Genomic DNA, 21945 nt, shown 5'->3' with positions numbered 1-21945 from the left:
CATTCAGAGGAAGACCTGAAAAAGTTAATGCAGTCAGATGAAGATTACAAGAGTGCATGCAGCCAGACGAATCGCTAAAAGAGTTCATGCAATCAGAAGAACAGCTAAAGGAGTCCTTGCATTCAGAGGAAAACCCAAAAGAGTGCATGCAGCCAGAGGGGGACCTAAAAGAGTGATTGCAGCCAGAGGAGGATCTTAAGGAGTGTATACAGTCAGGGGATGACCTAAAAGAGTGTTTACAGGAAAGAGAGACGCAAGGGATTGTGCATACAGTCAATCGTAGTTTATGTAATATTTCCTTTACGTTTTCCCTATGGCGCCGATAGGCTTTCTTGATGAGGCTTGGTGGTCGCCCCAAGCTAGTTATGGCGCAAGCAAATGTTTAGAGTGGCGCTATCTTGCTAGGCCCATGCTGCCCTCCCGGAGCTCATCTTTGATCCTACTTGAGATAGAATCGAGTCTGAGTTTGTAGTTGGTCTTCAGAACAGCATGTGGGTTATCTTAGGCCACTCGGCGATAACTGAAAAATTGCTAGCTTGTTTTTGCAGCGGGCGGGACGCGTTGGACGCCGTGCCAGCACGCTCACTACTCATCCATTGTCAGTATCATATTTTGAAGGCAATGTACAGTCGACGATAGAGAGTAGTGTCACGGTTTTCAGAATGTTTAGCCTGGTGGCGGTATCTGGCAACTATACCACGGTGACGCATTCACTGGCGATGTTAGTGACGCGTTTCAGTGTGTACCGTGTGTGTGTAACCGTGAAAAATTATATTATATTATATTATATTATAATATAATGTAGTTAGAAATATACCAGATTACATGAATTCAATTTAGAAATGCGATAATGAATGTCTTCTACAGGATGATGATGATGATGACGAGGTAAAACATCACAAACAGTCTGAAACACTTTTTCTTATTTAACTTTGAAAATACCGCGTGCAATGCTGTCCTTCACAGAGGCAGGCAGTGACTAATGTTCCTCACCATCAAACAGCAAACAGGCTTGAGGGTCTGTTTAACTCGCAGCCTTAATTTTCGTCACTATAAAGCCTCAAAGACAACTCAGATCACCAAATATCTAAAATCATTTCTCCGTGAATATTACGTAATATCTAAGTATAAATACGTGTGTGTGTGTGTGTGTGTGTCGCTGACTAGCTGACCCCTTGTCGCTGATGGACATGTCTCCCGTCCTCTCTCCTCTCCTATTTTTTTAGGTATTAAAAATTATACGTTTCCACAGCCACTGACGTGGCAGCTCAACTGCAGTGCCTGCGGACATAAGGGCTTTAATAGAATACCGCTGCTCCAGCCGTCAAGGCCCGCGGTCGACGACGCCATCATGTGAACGTTTATAGCCTATTATTACGTATAAAAAAATTATAAAGAACAAGATCTCGGCTGTCAGGAATTTTTTGTTTTTAGTTAAAAGGCATAACAATCTCCCCTAACAAGTGCAGTATATTTTTAAATGTATCATAGTTTGATAAACAACTTAGAGTTGCTCTTGACTAAATTTGAACGAAACTAAAAGCTCGTGTCAAAATGTAGCGACAGAGCCTAAAGAAAAAATATTTATTAAGCGTTAGCGACGGACACTTTTGATAAATATCTATCTTAAAATTATGAAGAGTGCACCTGTGACCACCGATCACCACAACAGTACGATTTCGATAGGATATACTAATTTTCATGTCGCGTGGAGGGGTTGCCAGATGTCGCTTTCTGAACGAAACTTACTGGACAGTGTGTCACTACTCTCTATAGCCGACTGTACATTCGCTGTTTATTTTATAATTAACGAAAAAGATAAAAAGAGTACTGATCTGATAGTGCCCGCAACCTGGCATTAGTCATGATCATTGCGTCAGCTTATCAATAAGACAAGGTAGTTTTTATTCTTTGTTATTGACGAAGAAGCAGAGAATTATAAGAGGCGAAAAGTAATCCTGAAAGTAAGGGACATTCTTTTACCATTTTTTTTTTTTTTGGAATGAAAGGAGCTGCACACGATTTTGAAAGACGAAAAACGGTTCTCAAAAAAATAAATGTGCAATTTCTGTTTACTGTAATTGGAGGGGATGGAGAAGCACAAGGTTGCAGAGGGCGAAAAATAGTACATTTTTCTTTTACTCTCCAAATGAGATCAATATGATGTCAAAAAAGTAACTTTAAAACGCTGAAGACCAGAAGACGAGGATATTGAGGAAGGCAACCTGAAACACAGCGCAAAATAGCTCCCTGACTAATGTACGGTAGCATTAACAATACTATCCGCGCCTTCACAGAACGGAGTGAGAGGAATAAATGGGCTGTATAGTGTTTACTTGCTCATCCTAGTTTAAGTATCTATAAAGTTATTTTCTTTTCATCGTTGCCAAAATGAGCGATATACCTTCCATGTGCACGTATATCTCACAAACCTTTTCCAGCAACACGTCCGTATCAACTTCAAGCATCAGACATGCCTTACAGACAAACGTGACCGGATCGCATACAAATTATGATCCTTATATATTCCCTACTTGGAAGTCAACCCATCTCAAGTCGAGGGTGTCCAATATATTCATCCGTGTATCGGCGCGGCATCATTATAGCACTGCGATCAAGCAGGGCTAGAGGGAAGAGGCTCCAAGAATGGTGTTGCACGGGGTATTGTTTAGTAAGCGGGGCGGGGATCTGGAAGACACTGATGAGTTAATTTACGGAGGCGATGGGTGGAAGGAAAAGAGTGGAGGGTAAGAGAGTTAACCTACAGAGATATCAGGAAGAGTATTGGGTGGGGAGAAGGAAAGGGTGGTGTTGGACGAGGTGTTGAGCTTCAGGGATGTCGAGAAAAGTGATGCTGGAAGTAAGAGAAGGATAGGAGCATGGATGGCAGGGGAGATAGCAAAAGGAGATGAGATGAATAAAGAGAAACACACACACACACACACACACACACACACACCTTTACACACACACACACCTTTACACAACACAATACAACACAAACACGAACGCACGCACACACGCATCAAGTTCTCTGCAAGGTGTCCAACAAAGGAGCATCAAATTAGGCCAAGACCATTAACCTCCGCGCAGATAAACCAGCAGTAAATTAAAGCTGTGTCGGGTCGCCGTGATATATGGAGCTCGGAGGGCCCTTCTTGCGCTCCTTCTATACCAAACAGTGACTGCCTTCTGCGCTGCGCTAGACAAGAAAACAAGGTGTGGCGAGGAGGAATATAGGGATGGAAGGACGGTAGGCAGAGGAGAGAAGGTAGAAAAGGAGAAAACAATAAGGTGTAGCGAGAGGAGGAAGCTAGGGATGGGTGGTAGGTAGGCAGGAAAATGATGATTAAAGGATGTAGACGTGAGAGGACGCGATGCAGGATGGAGTGAAGCATTGAAAGTTGTGTGTTTGATGAGAGGGAAGTAAGTTGGCAGAAAGGAGAGATTGGGGGATGTAGACGTGTAGAGACGCGGTACCAGGCGGATTGAAACCTTGAAAGGTGCGTCATGGATTCAAGCAGCGGTTACCAAAGTGTGGTGCGCCCACCCTTGGGGGTGCGTGAGCTGATCAATAGGGGTGAGTAAGGAAAATAAAATATGTAATGGTGGATTTTATGTCACATTAAAATTTCAAATACATCATTAACTGCCATTCAAAAGCTTTCGACAGAGTCTGGCACAAGTCTTTGCTTTCTAAACTTCCCTCTTTCGGATTCTATCCCTCTGTTCCTTTATCTCCAGTTTCCTTTCCGGCCGTTCTATCTCTGCGGTGGTAGACGGTCACTGTTCTTCCCCTAAACCTATTAACAGTGGTGTTCCACAGGGCTCTGTCCTATCACCCACTCTCTTCCTGGTATTCATCAATGATCTTCTCTCCAAAACAAACCGTCCTATCCACTCATACGCTGACGACTCCATCCTGCATTATTCAACTTCTTTCAATAGAAGACCCTCTCAACCTCAGACCTTGCCATCATTTCCGATTGGGGCAAAAAGAACCTTGTGTCCTTCAATGCCTCAAAAACCCAATTTCTCCACCTATCAACTCGACACAATCTTCCAAACACGTATCCCCTATTCTTCGATAACACTCAGCTGTCACCTTCTTCAACACTAAATATCCTTGGTCTATCCTTATGTCAAAATCTCAACTGGAAACTTCACATCTCTTCTCTCACTAAATCAGCTTTCTCGAGGTTGGGTGTTCTGTATCGTCTCCGCCAGTTCTTCTCCCCCACACATATGCATTCCATTTATAGGGGCTTTGTCCGCCCTCCTATGCAGTATGCATCTCGTGTGGGGGGGCTCCACTCACACAGCTCTCCTGGACAGAGTGGAGTCTAAGGCTCTTTGTCTCATCAGCTCTCCTCCTCTTACTGATAGTCTTCTACCTCTTAAATGCCGCCGCCATGTTGCCTCTCTATCTTTTATCGATATTTTTATAAGTACATAAAAACATAAGAACGTAAGGAGTCTGCAAGAGGCCGGTCGGCCTATACAAGGCAGCTGCTGACTGCTCTTCTGAACTTGCTAACTGCATATCTCCCCCCCTCTCGCGGCCCCGCTGCACTCGACTGTCCACTCTATCCCATCCCTATTCTGTCCAAACCCCTTATGCAAGAGTTAACCAGCATCTTCATATTTTCATCCCTTACACTGGTAAACTCTGGAACTGTCTTCCTTCGTTTGTATTTCCTCCTGCCTATAACTTGTCCTCTTTCAAGAAGAGTGTATAAAGACACCTCTCCACCCGAAATTGACCTCTCTTTTGGCTACTCTTTTCTATTTTCTGTTGTGGTAGCGGCGAATAGCGTCCTTTATATATATATATATATATATATATATATATATATATATATATATATATATATATATATATATATATATATATATATATAAACGATGGAAGGAAGGTGAATAGGTGATCGGGGGAGGGGAAGAGGGAGCCGGAGTGGGGATGCAGCGGTGCGGAGCGAGAGTAGATAACAACACCCAACGTTCTAATACCGAGTAACAGAAATGTCAGACCCCCTGACAGACCACACAATACTTCCTCAGCCTCAACCTTGTAGCGGGGACACACTTTTCCCTCACGTCCTGGTCCCAGTCGAGGCGGCGGTGCTGAAAAGTATTAATAGAGACTTCCAGTCCCACCTCGCTTGACTCGCCGCCTGGCCATTCCTTCTTGCCTGTCCTACCTTCTACCTGCTACCCCCTTGCCCCACCCACCCTCACTGCCTAACGTGGAGGCTCCCTATAGTGTGCGAGTCGATCTCCCCGCGCGGTACATCACCCAACGCCATCCCCCCTAACAAGTGGAATGACAGCCTGGAGAGGAGGAAGGACAGAGGCGAGGGGGGAGAGTTGTGAGAGGGGGAGAAGGAGGTGAGGTATGAGGAATTGTAAGAAAAGATGCATAACGGGAGGAATGATGACGTGCAGCAAATAGGATGGAGGAAGGTAAGTATGCCACGCTCTCCATTTTTCTTCTGCGTTCCTCCCGCGCACACACACTTATTCCATCAACTACGACACTTTAAGTAGCCGTACCATCCCTTTCCTTCCCCACAGTTATTCAGTGTCTCTCGATGTAGTGGCACACCTATTACCCACTTCCGCTCCTCCTCCACCATCCCTTTCTTTTCCTTCCCCACGTCGTTTTATTCTTTTCTTACTTTTAGATTCAGCTTCCCCTCCCATTAATCTTTTTCTTTCATCCCTGCTTCACCCCTCTTATCGTCCCATCAGTCTCATCCTAATCCTTAACCCCTCTGATTTATCTCCTTTAGCTCTTGTGGCAGCTTTCCCAAAATTATTGTCTACCTCAGTTTTTCTCTTCTTTCATCTTTGACATAATCTATACCGCCATAGCTTTCTTTTATTTTCTTCTTCCCACTTCATACTTCATACTTCATCTCTCTCTCTCTCTCTCTCTCTCTCTCTCTCTCTCTCTCTCTCTCTCTCTCTCTCTCTCTCTCTCTCATCAGCACCACTACTACTACCAGCACCAATTGCTTCAACCAACACCACTACCAACACCACCACCACCACTACCACCACCACCACAACAACAACAACAACAAGAACAATGGCTGAACGAAAAAAAGATAATCAAATGAAAACTCGCAATTAACCTTTCCTTCTTTTACGTGAATACCCATCGCTTTAGCACTCGTTTTTTACACACACACACACACACACACACACACACACACACATCGCTGCCGCCCCCTTGTCCAGTGTCCTGCCTACGCCACGGGAACTCGCCGCCTATTCGTCACGGAGCCACCAAGTAGGAGTTATTAGTCTGGCCGTGTCCTCAGCAGGGGGGCGGGGCGGCGGGGCGTGGGTGGAAAGAGACTGGTAGGAGAGGTAAGGGGGCAGAAAGGGGAGTGGAGTGGCTTCCAAGGGGGAGGGGAGAACAGGGATAGAAGTGAAGGAGTAGAAATGGTGGTGAGTGGGTCATGAGGGGGAGAGAAAGACGAGTATAGGAGAGGGATAGAGACTGGTAGAGGAGTTACGAGACAGAAAGAGGAATTGGGGGGCTTTGAAGGGGTATGCAAGAATAGACGTAGAAGTGGTAGTAAAGGAGGGGACAATGTAAATAGAAGAGGTGCATTAGAGGGGAAATGGGAGACGAGTATATATCGTAAAATATTGGCAGTATTTATGGAACAAGTGAATGATAATGGGAAATCGTTAGTCACCAATTAACGAGATGACACCCAGTTAAGAGTTCACGCAGGGAAGTTGTTGCAATATAAAAAAAAATGGCGACCATTAAACAATAGCTATATAAAACTGTTCACCAATGAAGAAAGTGAACTAAAATAGAGAAGGAAGAGGAGTACAATTAACGCAAAAATCTACTAGAACTATTGGTATAGAGGAGCGTCATGAAAGGGGAACTAAAGACCAACTGCCATCAAAGTCACCAGACTACTAGAAGACGAATTACAACTGACAACTATCCAAATCGAACGAGCGCATCTTGAAGCTGTGGTGCAGAACGTCACGAAGCTTCGCGGTTCAAAGATTCTTTCAATGAAATTCTTTCCCCAGCCTCACAGACCGCCAGGAATGTCCAGTTGCCCGAGCTTAAACAAAACGTGAAGGCAAAGTGGCATACTTCAGGCATATGAATATGATCAAAGATAAGTAATAATGGCATTAATAATGCGTTTGGCGTGATCTCCATGGTCAACGGCTCGACACCTGATGGAGCTTATGTTCGAGCTCTGGTTCAGGTCGGCAGAGCTACTGAAGCTGGGGGCCGTTAGAAGCATCGTCACAGCTGGCCGTGGAGCACCTACCGCTGGAGCTGCTGCTGCTGTAGGCACTTTGGTTTTACTGTCGTGGCTTGACTATTTTTTAGTGCGGTTGTTAGTGATGATTCTGGTGGAGCGGCTCAGTCGGCCGGTGACCTGGACAGTAGTTGTGTATCGCAAGCAACGACCTGACTCAAGCAACAAACAAGAACGAACGCAAGTGTTACAGAAAACACGGCAGTAGTTGGTAAGGAGTCTGTGTTTGGTTGTTTTATCAGTTATGGTGGATAGCCTGTCATTTCGCTCGTATTACTATTTTGTGATGCTGATTAGTAGTAAAGTTTCGCGAGGTGCTGAGAAGACCGTCGCGGACAGGAAGCAGGGGCGAAAGTGGCCAGCGGCCGGAGAGCAATTAAGAGATAATCGCGGTGTTTTGGGTTGGTCTGGTGTTAACTTTCTGCATAGAGTAATACGTGTCCAAGGGGTTCTGATATGTGCTAATGCGATCTCTGCTCTCAAAATTGTGGAAAGTTATCTAAAAGTAAACTAAAACGAAGCTTAACCCTACTTTATTCTGGTAGATTTAACGTGCTATATAGTCATTATAACTGTGTCGGGAATTACTCGTTTGTGTGAGTTGAACAGCTTATAAAGCAGCGATAAGTAACCGTTTCACTGATGACAAGTTACTACATTTAGCAGTTATAGGTTCCTGTTCTTAGCAGCGAGAGATGGCCATTTTAGTGTCAATGGTTATTACCCGTTAGGTTTGCGCAGGGTTCCGTTAATTTAACAAAACTAAGTGGCAACGCGTGGATTCAGTGGAGGCAAAAAATAATCTTGAGGGAATTAATATAACGTACAGGCTACAAGAAAAGTGCTGTCGTCTCACCAGCCAACTAATGAAACATAAGATTCATAGATTCGTGGACCGAAAGGAGGAGCTGGGGGGCCGGGGTAACAGGTGTTATGTGCCTTAGGGGATGAACAAAATATGTTGAATGTGTGTTCGGTGATTGTCGTTGAAGTTACTGCTCGGCCTCAGAACCTATTTATCCATCCGACAACATTTCCTCAGAGAGAGAGAGAGAGAGAGAGAGAGAGAGAGAGAGAGAGAGAGAGAGAGATCGTGTGTGTGTGTGTGTGTGTGTGTGTGTGTGTGTGTGTGTCTTGGGAGAGTAAAGTGACACGAGAGGAGCTCTACCAACAATAAATGAGGTCATGAACTTGTACCATACACGACGATTACACGTCCGCCCAGGAGGCTAGAGTTGTAAGACGTTAGTTAGTGTTTTTGTTAGGTTAAGCTTAGGGTATCTTCAAACACATGATAGGCGGGAACTATATCACAAATCAACAAAGGAAAAGCTCAGTGTGTCAGATAACGAATTAGGAAATAGGCATATATAAATTTACTGAGTGCATATATATATATATATATATATATATATATATATATATATATATATATATATATATATATATATATATATATATATATATATATATATATATATATATATATATATATATATATATATATATATATATATATATATATATATATATATATATATATATATATATATATATATATATATATATATATATATATATATATATAGTGACTGTTTGGGTTATAGTTAGGTATGATTCAGGTTTTTTTCAAACACACGACAGGCAGCGACTTATGGTATAGATCAGCAAAGCATGAGGTCACTTTTTTATATAGAAAGTCTCATTAGTAAGGAAGCAAATAGGATTTTTCTGAGTCATGACGTATGGTAATTGTTCGTGGTTTTGTTAAATTAGGTTAGATTAAAAGTATGGTAAAGATTCGTATTAGGTCCGTGCCAGTATCTCATAATCTACTTTATGAACCATCAGTATCTCTTCATATATCTTTAATACAAACCTTCAACAGTCATGGAAACGCTTTGAAAATCCAATTCAAGGACTTTTTTTTTACTCTTGAAAATATGGGATAATGTTTACGAAAGCGCGTCGCCTCTTCTGCTGGCCGCGGCGACGCTGCAGCCGCCGCAGCCGCAAAATAGCTCGCAGAGGGCCTAGGGTCGGGGAGCATATTTAAACTACTCCAACCGAACTTTACGACCTACTAACGGGGGAGCTGCGCCCCCCTCGACCCCCCCCTTCTAACCAGGGGGGGTATGTGACTTATTTCAGCGAGGAGGTATTTCTCGCAACACCGGCTGCAGAGTCGCCGCGGCCAGCAGAGGAGGCGACGCGCTTTCGTAAACATTATCCCATAAAAAAAAATCCTTGAATTTCAAAGGTTTCAAAACGTTGTTGAAGGTTTGTAGAAAAGATATATGAAGAGATACTGATGTTTCATAAGGTAGGTAATGAGATACTGGCACGGACCTAAAACGAATCTTAACTAAAAGGATCTTCAAACACATGACTGCCAGCAACTTAAGGTAAAAATCAACAAAGAAAGACTTAAGGGTGTTATATAGTGGGTCTCATTAGTAAGGAAGCATATATGAGTTTTTTTCTGAGTCAAGACGTATTTATGGTTCGGGGTATAGTTAGATTAGGCTAAGTTTAGAGTATCTTCAGACACATTATAGCCAGAAACTTATAGCATAAATTAACCAAGAAAGACCTCACTATGATATATAGAATATATCATTTAGTATGGAAGAATAGATGATTTTTCTCAGTCAAGACGTATGGTAACTTTTTTGTGGTTTTGTTAGGCTAGATTAATTTAGGGCATCATCAAACACATGATAAGCGACAACTTATGGCACAAATTAACAAAGAATGATCTCACTCAGTCAGATAACAATAAGTCATTCGTAATTAAGCATATATGATTATTCATTGTAAAGACGTACCGTAACTTTGTGGTTTTGTTAGGTTAGGTTAAATTAAGGGTATCTTCAAACACATGATAGCCAGCAACTTGTGATGTAAATCAGCAAAGAATGACCTCACTTTCTTGTATAGAAACTCTCATTAATAAGGAATCATGTATGAATTTTCCGATTCAAGACCAATGGTAACTGTTTTGGGCTTTGTTTGGTTAGGTTAAGTATGTTTAGGGTATCTTAAAACAAATGATAGCCAGCACTTTATGGTATAAATCAACAAAGAATAACCTCACTTTGTCGTACAGAAAGTCTCGTTTGTAAGGAAGCAGATATGAATTTTCAGCGTTAAGAACTATAGTAACTGTTTGGGGTACCGTTAGGATAGGTTAGGTTGGAGTATAGGGTATCTTCAAACACATGATAGGCGGGAATTTATGGCACAAATCAACAAAGGATGAGCTCACTATGTCAGATAATAAGTGTGATTAGTAAGGAGGCACATATGAATTTAGGTTGGAGGCTGTTGTAAGGAATAACGGTTGTTACTTCTGATAATAAATTTTGAAATATTCGTCAGATTATTCGCAGAATACGAATACTTTTCTCATGTATTCGAATACGAATGAGAGTACATTGATTTATATTCATAATTATTCGAATACGAATACACCCAAATACGGAATTCGAATGTATTCGAATACGAATACCGAATACGAATACTCCATCCGTGTTAGTCGAGCTCTATGTACTACTGGAACCTTCACACATCACGCTCAAGAGGGTAGGTGGTGGCTAAGTGGTTAGCGTGCGGGCCCCGCATTCACCGCGTGATGGACGACGCGGGTTCGAATCCGCTGCTACCACCTGGGATTTTTCAGTCACCGCCGAGTGGCTAAGATTACCCACATGCTGTTCTGAAGACCACCCATCAACCCGGACTCTAGAGGAAACCGTCCAAGTGAAGCAAGAACGAGCTCCGGGGGGCAGCAGGAGCCAAGAAAAGAGGACGAAACTATGAAACACTTGCCTGCGCTATGACGGGCTGGGACCAACTACCATCCTAGCCCATCAAGAAAGCCTACCGGTGCCATAGGCTGGCAAGTAAAAAAAAAAAGGGGGGGGGGGGTAGTAACCCCTCCTTGTTAGCGGAAAATCCCGGCCTGAGCGGGTCTGTAACCTCTACCTGACTGGGCAGAACTTTATCCACTGAGCTATCGGGGCTTTGTGTGTGTGTGTGTGATGTTAGTGATATTAATTGTATATATTTTTTAACTGAGAAATTGGGCTATTCAACAGATAAGGGTAAAGTTGTGGGCATAAGCTATAGCTGCGCATGACCACGTTACATCCGTCGCATTGGCCCTTGAGCCAGAAGTGGGTAAAAACCCGTCTCCTCGGGATACAGGATCAGTGTGACATCCGGGTTACCGCAGCTTACCTTTCCCATGTTTCTCCAGGCACCCATTTACCGACCAGTCCGGAAGGGTAGATAAACAGCTGGGTGGACTGCACGCTCATTATGATTATTTTCAATATGTAGGCTTTCCTGCACATTTAAAGTGACAAATGAAAAAAAATGTTCGTACTCTGTAAATATTTTTTTTTTTTTTTTTTTATTCTGTGCGTAAATAAACCCTAGCTGAATTATATATTCTGAGAATGTTCCCTTTTCCTGCTGATGCGAGGCGACACACCAGAAAGACGAAAAATAAATTACCTGCTGCTTCTTTCTTGTTTAGCTTATTATATTTAGTTGCGATTTCAGGGATCTCTTCTCCGCTCTTCCCGTCGCACATAAGACATATGCTCTCTCTCTCTCTCTCTCTCTCTCTCTCTCTTTTCCTCTGATACTCTGCAGTTAATGATATCTCTTTGGTCCCTCTTAAGACTCTCGACAACCTTCTCCAAACCTTACAATTACAGGCAAAACTACGTACACCCCCGCCTTTCAGCCTTGAAAAAATGTTTCTACGAATCCCTCTTTATTTTTCATTCATTCGAGTTAACTCCCCTGCAAAACTGGAGACAAAGAAAGGCAGCAGAGGACAGAGACAGAATAGCTCCGCAAATATGATACAAGATAATTACTTTTCTTGGAAGTTGGGCACAATTGTAATGCATAGATCTTGTCTTGATTTTTTCTTTACGTTTCGCCTTGGGGCCGGTAGACTTTCTTGGTGCGGCATTGTGATCGGTCACACCCTGTTAAGGCGCAGGCAAGTGTTTTATAGTTGCGCCATCTTGCTTGGCTCATGCTGCCCTCCAGAGCTCGTTCTACCCCGGATCTTATCTCTGATGTTCTTTTTAGAGAGAATCTAGAGTCCGGGTTGACTGATGGTCTTTTGGGCAGCATGTGGGTAATCTTATGGCACTCGGCTATGACTGAAAAATTGCCAGCTTGTTTGTCGCGTCGGGCGGAACACGAACCTGCGTCCTCCTGGACGCCGCACCAGTCGATAAACATGAATGTGAAGGAATAATGAGATTAAGAGAGAAGGAAGGAGAGGAGGATGTAATGAATGAATGGGTGAGCGAAAATATAGGAATGAATGAATGAAAAAAAGAAGGGGACTCGGGTGTAGGGATGGTCACGTCCAGCAACCAATGGTATAATAGGAAGACAGGAAGCAAACATGCACAGAGAGAGGAGTTAACAAAAGAGGCTGAAGTCCAGTGAGACCACGTGATGACGAGCAGGAACACTCACCGTACTGGCAGCGGGAGCCGTAGAACCCTCGGGGACAGATGCAGCGGCTGTAGACGCATCGCCCTCCGTTGTAGCAGAAGACGCGGCCGCACGCAGCTGTGAACAGAGAGGTGAGCAGCAGCCCCCAGAAGAAGGCCTTCTCCCCGCCCATCCTGACAGTCCTCACGGGCCACACCAGCGTGCTCCTGTGTGCTGCTGTGGTCTCATCCCTGCTCCTTCAACCTCTTTGGTCAGCGGCAGAAGGGTGTGACGCCCCGTGCGGGTGTTTCGTGTGAAGATGAGTAAAGAGCTCAAGGCTTCCCCTTACAGATTAACACCATTTGTTTCTTATTAGTCTCTGTAAGAACTAACAACTTAGGGCAAGTAATAATACCACGGCGAGCACCACGGAGTAGCTTCACATTTATATTGATCTTTGCAAGAAATGTCAACCTGGCGAACACGATATTCCTCGGGAAATATTTCTCTTTTCAGTTTGGAAAATGAATTCAAAGAACCGACAGCTTAGGCCACGCAATATTACATCCTTTTTTTTTTTTCCGAAAGTACAAATATTCATATGCACGGAAGAATACATATACGCACACAATCATAACAGTATCCACCAATCAGAGGGCTTGATAATTTTTGTTTCGCATTATAATTCTCACCACTAATGCATTTAAAGGTAATAATCTTCTTTACAGGAGGAACGCCCACTGACTGAGCAATGTAACCTCTTACGACACCATGAAGGTAAGAACTTGTGCACTGTGGAATGCGTAGAATTGTGTCCGTATGCGTGGGTGTGCGTTTAAACACATTTTCTTTCTCTCTCCTGCTTTTATTTGTATTGTATTTGTATTAAAGTTAGTCTTTGGGAGGGTAGGGAGGGTAAGAATTCAATGGGAAGGATTCGGCATTATTTGGGAGGGGAGGAAGATTCTTTTTCTTAGACAACAAGAGAGAAAAAGAGAAAAAAAAAGACTTGCTCGGGACACTGTTCATTCAATAACAGATGTTCATTCAATAACAGAACACTTTTTCTTAAAATAACGCCGCCAGATGCGCGGGGCGATTGTGTCCGCCATATGTTAGCACAGGAACTTCCCAGCAGAAACACGGACAAAGAAAGGTTTCTAAAGTTGACCATATGGAAATTCCTTCGTTACAACGGAATACAACGCGTAACGTTTGAGGCTAGTGGTAAACATTCCATTAAATTATCCCAGATGCTTAGTTCTATTTCAGTAAAAGTTTCTCAATAAACTTTTACTCACACACCTTTGCTGTTAGTTATAAGTTCAAACTTTCATTAATCGCTAAGCACATTTGACAACGCTGACTACATGCAAAGTAGCTGTTTGGATGTATTTCATTAAATTGGTGCTTGTTGTGATAACACTCCCCGCGGCACAAACCTTACACGAGAAGCGGCAGAATATTTCCATCATTCCCGCCCGTTTATCACCACCCCTTCCCATTCTTCTGTCGCCCCTTGACTTAATTAATACCACTTCTTGTCTTTGCCACATTAAGTGCTAGGTAATAGTCAAGTGGGAGGGGAAGTGGGGTACTTAAGAGCTTTATCCGAAGGGTAGAACGCTGCGTGAAAAGTGAACCCTCACAAACACCTTTCATTCTGCTTCGAAACCTAGGCTTGAGGTCTTCCCTGCGTGTGGCTAGGTAGGCCGTCGTGGTGGTAGTAATGTCCCCCCCCCCCCTCTCCGCTCCCCAACAACAACACACACACACACACACACACACACACACACACACACACACACACTGAAGAAACCGTTTTAACGATGAAAAAAATAAGATATCCGCTTGTCTCGCAGCTCCCCCGCCCCTTCCCCCTTCTGCTCCATATGCATTTTTAGTTTACAGAGTTTTGCGGACAGAGGCAAAGTTAGGCGTCTCCCGCACCTTGCATGAGGGAGTTTGTGGCATTTTTCGAGCCCATGCGCAGAGCTAAGCCGGCAGTTGTGAAAGTAGTGTGTTTGTTGCTGTGATTGTTGCCGTTTTGATGCTTTCGTGTGTGTGTGTGTGTGTGTGTGTGTGTGTGTGTGTGTGTTCCTTGACTGACCGCTGTTTTTATTTCTGTTAAGATAATCATTTTACTGTTGATGTTATTACCTTTATTGTTGCTCTTATTATTGAGTTCAAAGACAGAGAAACAGATGAAGATGGACAAGACAAACAGACGTAATGAGACAAGCGGATAGGCATTTAAGAGCATGCAGATGAAGACAAACACGGAGACAAGAAACATTATTAATGCGTGGTGGAAAGGGAATTGAGCTCGTTATTTATCGTGCTCAATCGCCATGTTAATTCGTGATCAGTCGCCGTGTTATTTCTCGTGGTCAATCACCGTGTTGTTTCTCGTGACCAATCATCGTGTTGAGTTACCGTATTATTTTTCGTGATCAATCACCGTATTATTTTTCTTGATCAATCACCGAGTTATTTCTCATGATTAATCACCGTGTTATTTATCGTGATCAATCACCGTGTTATTTATCGTGATCAATCACCGTGTTATTTCTCGTGATCAATCACCGTGATATTCCTCGTGATCAATCGCCGTGTTATTCCTCGTGTTTTATTGCCGTGTCCGTCCCACTTCTTCCCATGGTGGTGTTGTCATTGCCTTTCCCGCTGTCCCTGCTGCCGCCCCTCATCACCGCCCGCAGCTAACAGCTGAAAACTTCCTTCCCACCGAGGCCACGAAATTACAAGATCACAGGACGCGAAGACAAAAAGCTATCGTTTATCTCCTCTAATTGTTCCTATTCGTACGCGTTTCTCTTCTTGTTTACTACTCATTGCTGTTAACACGTTTTCCTCTATCTTTATTAATTCCTCGTCATTTTGCTTTCCTCGTTTTCTATTTTTCAGCTGATCTATATTTCCCTCTTTCAACTCTTCATCTTTCCTAGCTTCTATTATCCATTCTTCCCTATCCTCTGCATCATTCATTCCCTCTACCTTTCATTGTTCCTTATAGTTTACACCCCTATCCTTAATGAACAATTAACACACACACACACACACACACACACACACACACACACACACACACACACACACACACACACACACACACACACACACACACACACACACACACACACACACACACACACACACACACACACACACACACACCCACACACACACACACACACACACACACACACACACACACACACACACACACACACACACACACACACACACACACACACACACACACACACACACACACACACACACACACACACACACACACACACACACACACACACACACACACACACACACACACATATGCAGTGGCTTTACTCCCGCTATAGGTGCCTTTGGAATGTGTGTGCACTTGGCTGCCGTTGCTGCCTCTACATACTTCCGTCTTTGTGATGAGTGAGGTGGTTGACCTGCCAGAAGGTCGAGTATGTGTCTCTATATATGGGTATTAGTCAGCAACTCGCGGTGATAAAACAGCTCGCTGAATATTGATGGCTGATAGGTATGAAAAGCGTTGATGCCTTTCAGAAAATGCTGTGTAAATAAATTGACTTGTCAAAAAAGGGTTAATGTGTTTTTTGTATTACTGGGACAAGTCATTGGTGGTAATGCCTGATCAGTGTTTGAAGTATTCCTTGGTATACTAAGCTAACTACACTAATTGTTTATTTTCGTGAAAGTGTGTGTGTGTGTGTGTGTGTGTGTGTGTGTGTGTGTGTGTGTGCGCGTACATGCGTGCGTGCGTGTGCCTGCGCTTGCGTGTGCGTGTGTTCGAAAGCTGCTCGGCAGTATATTTCTTTTTTGAAGTGTTGTCATGTATTGTAAACTCGAGTAAATAGGCAGCGTATTACCGAGGAAGTATAATGTCACTTAGACTCCTGCTCGATATTGTGCATCTCTTAATTTTATATCTGATCCGTGTTTACAATGTAAATTTTCTTTAATTTTTATATAGTGAAGTCAAGTTAATGAATAAAATGCATCTTGTCAAGGACGTTAGATAAGCGACAAGGACCAGATGGCACCAGGCGGTCTGCAGTGTCTCTGTGCCACGGGTTGCGGGGTCGGGGTAGGGGGTGCTGGGCGGGGAGGAAGGGAGAGGTGGCCCCTTGCCAGGTGCTGTGGCATGGTGACGCGTTCCTCTGCCTCTCCACGAACCAAGCCCGCCAAGGACGAACTGAGGACGTGTGTGTGTGTGTGTGTGTGTGTGTGTTCGGGCGTGTTTGCCTGTGCGCCCGTGTGTGTGTGACAGTGACCGCCGATGGGGTATAAATATTACTCGTGTAGCCGGCTCGTGTGACCCCTTACTGAGAGAGAGAGAGAGAGAGAGAGAGAGAGAGAGAGAGAGAGAGAGAGAGAGAGAGAGAGAGAGAGAGAGAGAGAGAGAGAGAGAGAGGAAAAAGAAAGTTTTTTTGTAAAGGTAAAAATGTTAATTTTGTTTTCAAACGAATTGTCTCACCCGCAGTGAAAATAAGAATATCCACGAAAGCTTGTTCGAATTATCAGGAAGGGATGGCAAGGTGAGAATCCGTGCCACCCTTTCAGCTACTTGTGACCCCACCACTTCAACACTAAACATCCTCGGTCTATCCATAACTCAAAATCTCAACTGGAAACTTCATATCTCTTCATTTACTAAATCAGCTTCCTCGAGTCTGGGCGTTCTGTTCCGTCTCTGCCAGTTCTTCTACCCCGCACAGTAGATATATCCATTTACGGGGCCTTGTCCGCCCTCGTATGGAGTATGCATCTCACGTGTGGGAGGGCTCCACTCACACAGCTCTCTTGGACAGAATGGAGTCTAAGGCTCTTCGTCTCATCAGCTCTCCTCCTTTTACTGATAGTCTTCTACCTCTTAAATTTCGCCGCCATGTTGCCTCTCTTTCTATCTTCTATCGATATTTTCATGCTGACTGCTCTTCTGAACTTGCTAACTGCATGCCTCCCCCCCTCCCGCGGCCTCGCCACACACGACTTTCTACTTAAGCTCAACCCTTTACTGTCCGAATCCCATACGCAAGAGTTAACCAGCATCTTCACTCTTTCATCCCTCACGCTGGTAAATTCTGGAACAATCTTCCTTCATCTGTATTTCCTCCTGCCTCCGACTTGAACCCTTTCAAGAGGAGGGTATCAGGACACCTTTCCTCCCGATATTGACCTATCTTTCGGCCACTCCTCTAACTCTTTATAGGAGCAGTGAGTAGCGGGTTTTTTTTAAACATTTGTTACCTTTTTTTATGCCCATGAACTGACTCCTGCTGTAAGAAAAAAAAAACTTTACTCCCCCACATCCTCACGCCCACCTCTGCCATGTCCACTCTCACGCCTATCACTTTCCACCCTCATCACCACCACCACCACCACTCCCACCCCTCTAGATATTACTATCACTATCACAAACCTTTCCCCCATTACAACTCTCTTCACCACAACCATCACTACCTTTCAACCACCACCCTACCAATTCAACCACCACCACCACCAATTCAACCACCACCACCTCTTTAACCCTCCCCACCTCTCTTGTTTCCTCCCTGCCTCACCCTAACGAAGGGAGCCCCGACGGTCACGCCTCCAGTCTCGCTTTCGAGGTGAACAAAGCAGTGAGTGACAAAGGCCGTAAACTCCTGCGGGGCGTAAATTTCTCCCGTCGGGATATAAATGTTCGCGGCTTTTGTCTCGGGGCGCCGATGGACCTTGACCGCCAAGCTCTTGGAGTCGTTGCTTTTTTTGTCTGAATCCCTCGTCGCCGTAAGTAGTTTGGGAGTGAGCTTAAGGCTGAGGAGGTGGAGCCTTGTGCCAGCCCAGCGACACGATACGACCCTTGTGTCTCCCGTGACCCGTTAACACCACCACTGTCACCACCACCTTCAGCACTGCATATTTGTCTCCCACGCCGCCGTGAGGAGACTAGGAATGGGCTTAAGGCTGAGGAGGAAAGTGGTGCCTTGTGCCAGCCCAGCGACACGACACGACCCCTATGCCTCCCATGACCAGTTAGCACCACCATCACCACCACATTCAGCTCTGCACAACATTCAACATCACCACCACCCACACTACGATCGCCATTACCTTCACCACCACATACATATGATTTAGCACTACCACTACCTTCATCAACCGCTACCACATAACTTCCAACATCACCACCACCATCACCACTTCACGCCGCTCAGGTATGCCTCCACCCTGCCGTCCCAAGCAAGCACTTGTCTCATCGTCATACTGACTCGTGTAGCAGCAAAGTGAGAGTGACAGATCGAGAGGGATTGGGAGCGGCACGAAGGACGAAAGTTCTTCCGATTTCTTGTCTTCGTCCATCTTTCTCAATGTTCGCTCCTCGTACCCAAGTTTGCTTATTCCTTCTCAAGCGTTTCCTCTTTATCCCCCCTCATTCCCTTTTTTTATCCTTATTCCCGTTCCTTCATATTCGGTCACCACTTTTTCTTGAGGAAGGAGTATGAAAAGTTCTCTATATTTTTTTCTCTAAACTAGGGAATGAGACTTTACTTATCGTTCGTGAGCAAAACAAACAATCAGCGATAGATGGATAGAAGTTAAAGTGACAGCCAATCTCCGGTTTAGTCTGGTAAGAACATGAAGACGAAAATGACCCACGCTATCTTTTTCTGCTTTTTCATTTCACTAATTCGCCTTCCGTGTTACTACTTCCCTTTTTCGGGGTGTTTTTACGCGGTGTTTGTTTAGCCATTTTTTGTCGTGTTTTCCCGTCGTCAAGGTTCCGGGAAGTGTGATGGGGTCGTTACGGTGTTTACAAGTCTTTTCTCTGTTTGCATGTATGTCGTGCGACCTAAGCGGGAAGAGTGTTTGAGGCGAGGAGACCCACTGGTAGTAGTCGTTGTAGTAGTAGACGTAGTAGTAATAGTAGTGGTAGTAGAAGAATATATTTGTAGTGAAAGCTAAAGTTACAGTAGTAGTAGTAGTAGTAGTAGTAGTAGTAGAAGTAATAATAAAAGGTAGTAACATTAGTAGTAGATGCTTTAGTTTTAAACGTTTGTGGTGTTGAGAGAGCAGACTCGGACGTTTTTTTTATTTACAAGACTTGTGTGTATATAACCTTTCCTATGTTTTATCTGCTACTTCGTGCCAACCATACGATGTACAAACGCCAACTTCAGTGCTATTTATGAATAAACAATTTATTTTCCTCCAAAGCATATATATATATATATGTATATATATATATATATATATATATATATATATATATATATATATATATATATATATATATATATATATATATATATATATATATATATATATATATAATAACGTACTCCCAATTCCTGCCCCCCCACTCACTTAATCCTGAAACAACATAAACACTTTCACGATATACGAGTGCCCTTTTTTTGCGTCAGCACCACTATGCCACCACCACCAGGTCCTGCATGTGTTAGACTCCCTGGCTTGTGTTCTTTCCTCCCACGCCCATTCTGCCCCGCGCCAAAATTTAGGTTAGTTAGCCACTATGCCACCACTAGGTCCTGCACGTGTCCACTCTCTGGCCAGTGTTTCCTTCCTGCCACGCCCTTCCGTCCCGCGCCAACAGAATTCAATGAAGCGCCGAAGGATCGCCAGCGTGAAACTGCTTCCCAGATCACTTTCGTTGGTCACTCGCTTTCGGGGACGTGCTTTATCACACTGACCCACAGACTCGCTGACACCGTTCAGAGAGCATTGATTGTGCTACAGAAAGCTAATAAGTATTTTTAGTTCATATGCCCTTGAACAGCAACACAGAACCGGTTGTTTTTACGGAAGAACATAAATCTGTTGGCTCGCTTATTTCTCTTTGAAGTAGGGAGATTAATTTTGTCACCTGCCGTTCATTTAAATGCCAAGAAACACATATGTGGGCGACAGCAGAAAACTACTATACATTTCAGCGGCGGACAAACGCTGTTTTTCGCAAATATCTCCTAAACGAATCGTTGGATCAGTATGACATTTCAGCACACTACAGTTAACATCCGGACCTAATTTATGGCTAACATACCACGATACTATATGTGTTATGTGAGGAGTTTACTCGTGGAAAATAACACAAACCCGACGAGTCATGTTGACGCATTCGAAGGAAAGTGTGCCCCCCCCCCAACACCCTCCCAAACTATTCCTAACCACAACTACTTCTCCCCCTTCTCGCTCTCATTGTCCTTCCTCTTCTCCCCCTAGCTCCTCGCCTCCCTCATCATTCTTATGTCCCTCCCTATTTCTCCCATCACTGTATTATATATTAGAATGTTATGTAGGTGTATATGTATAGATATGATTATTAACTAAGAGCATGGTACAATTCCATGGAGGCAAGACGTATTTCACGTTGATAATTACTGTACAACACCTGGATGCGCCTCGGCAGTCAATGAGTTATACCCTGCCTCTGCTTGAGTCATAGCCTCGGGCTGGGGAAGGGGGATGGTGTGAGTAGGGGGGTGAAGAGGGAAACGAGGAGGGGGATGCTGCGATATTGGGGTAGGGAAGGAGTGGTCTGGGGGTTGTTCGGGGCGTTGGTGGAGGGGTTAGACGAGTACCCCACACTCGTCCGATTCTGTATAACACCTTAGATATGATGACTGGATTAGGCTTAATATCAGTCAGTAAACTCCTCACATAACACACATTGCAATATGGTATATCAGCCATAAATTAGGTCCGGGTGTTAAAGGTAGTGTACTGAAATATCATACTGATCCAACGAATCGTTTAGGAGATGTTTGCGAAAAACAGCGTTTGTCCGCCGCTGAAATGTATAGTAGCCTCATTCTTTTATTCACCTTCAACCGTAGGTATTCTAGTATTCAGGTATTCCACTGTCCATTGTGAACCATTGCCCTAAATCCTGAATAATACATTAGTCGTGAATCATTCATTGAGAAACAGGAATAAATTTGGTACAATTGGCGAGACGCCTCAGGCTATAGGTAATATATATGTGTCATCTCCTACCTGAACTCCTCACCGTCGCTTCTTTGGCATTGAAAGCCAGATAGTAGATGAAGCATTCTTATATAACATCACAGCAATTGAATCATCGCTTCTTAATGAATATAAAGAACCTGCGTACTGCACGCCCTCTCAA

General features: G+C 43.9%; 1 pseudogene; it reads right to left on the bottom strand.

Annotated features, from left to right (window-relative positions):
- Positions 1 to 13081, bottom strand: part of LOC126991697 (multiple epidermal growth factor-like domains protein 6) — a 29598-nt pseudogene extending 16517 nt beyond the window's left edge.
- Between the last annotated feature and the right edge of the window lie 8864 nt (positions 13082 to 21945).

The sequence above is a fragment of the Eriocheir sinensis genome, unplaced genomic scaffold, assembly GCF_024679095.1.
Source record: "Eriocheir sinensis breed Jianghai 21 unplaced genomic scaffold, ASM2467909v1 Scaffold322, whole genome shotgun sequence".
Lineage (NCBI taxonomy): Eukaryota > Metazoa > Arthropoda > Malacostraca > Decapoda > Varunidae > Eriocheir > Eriocheir sinensis.
Note: the sequence above shows the minus strand (reverse complement) of the source record. Positions and strands in the feature narration are given on the sequence as shown.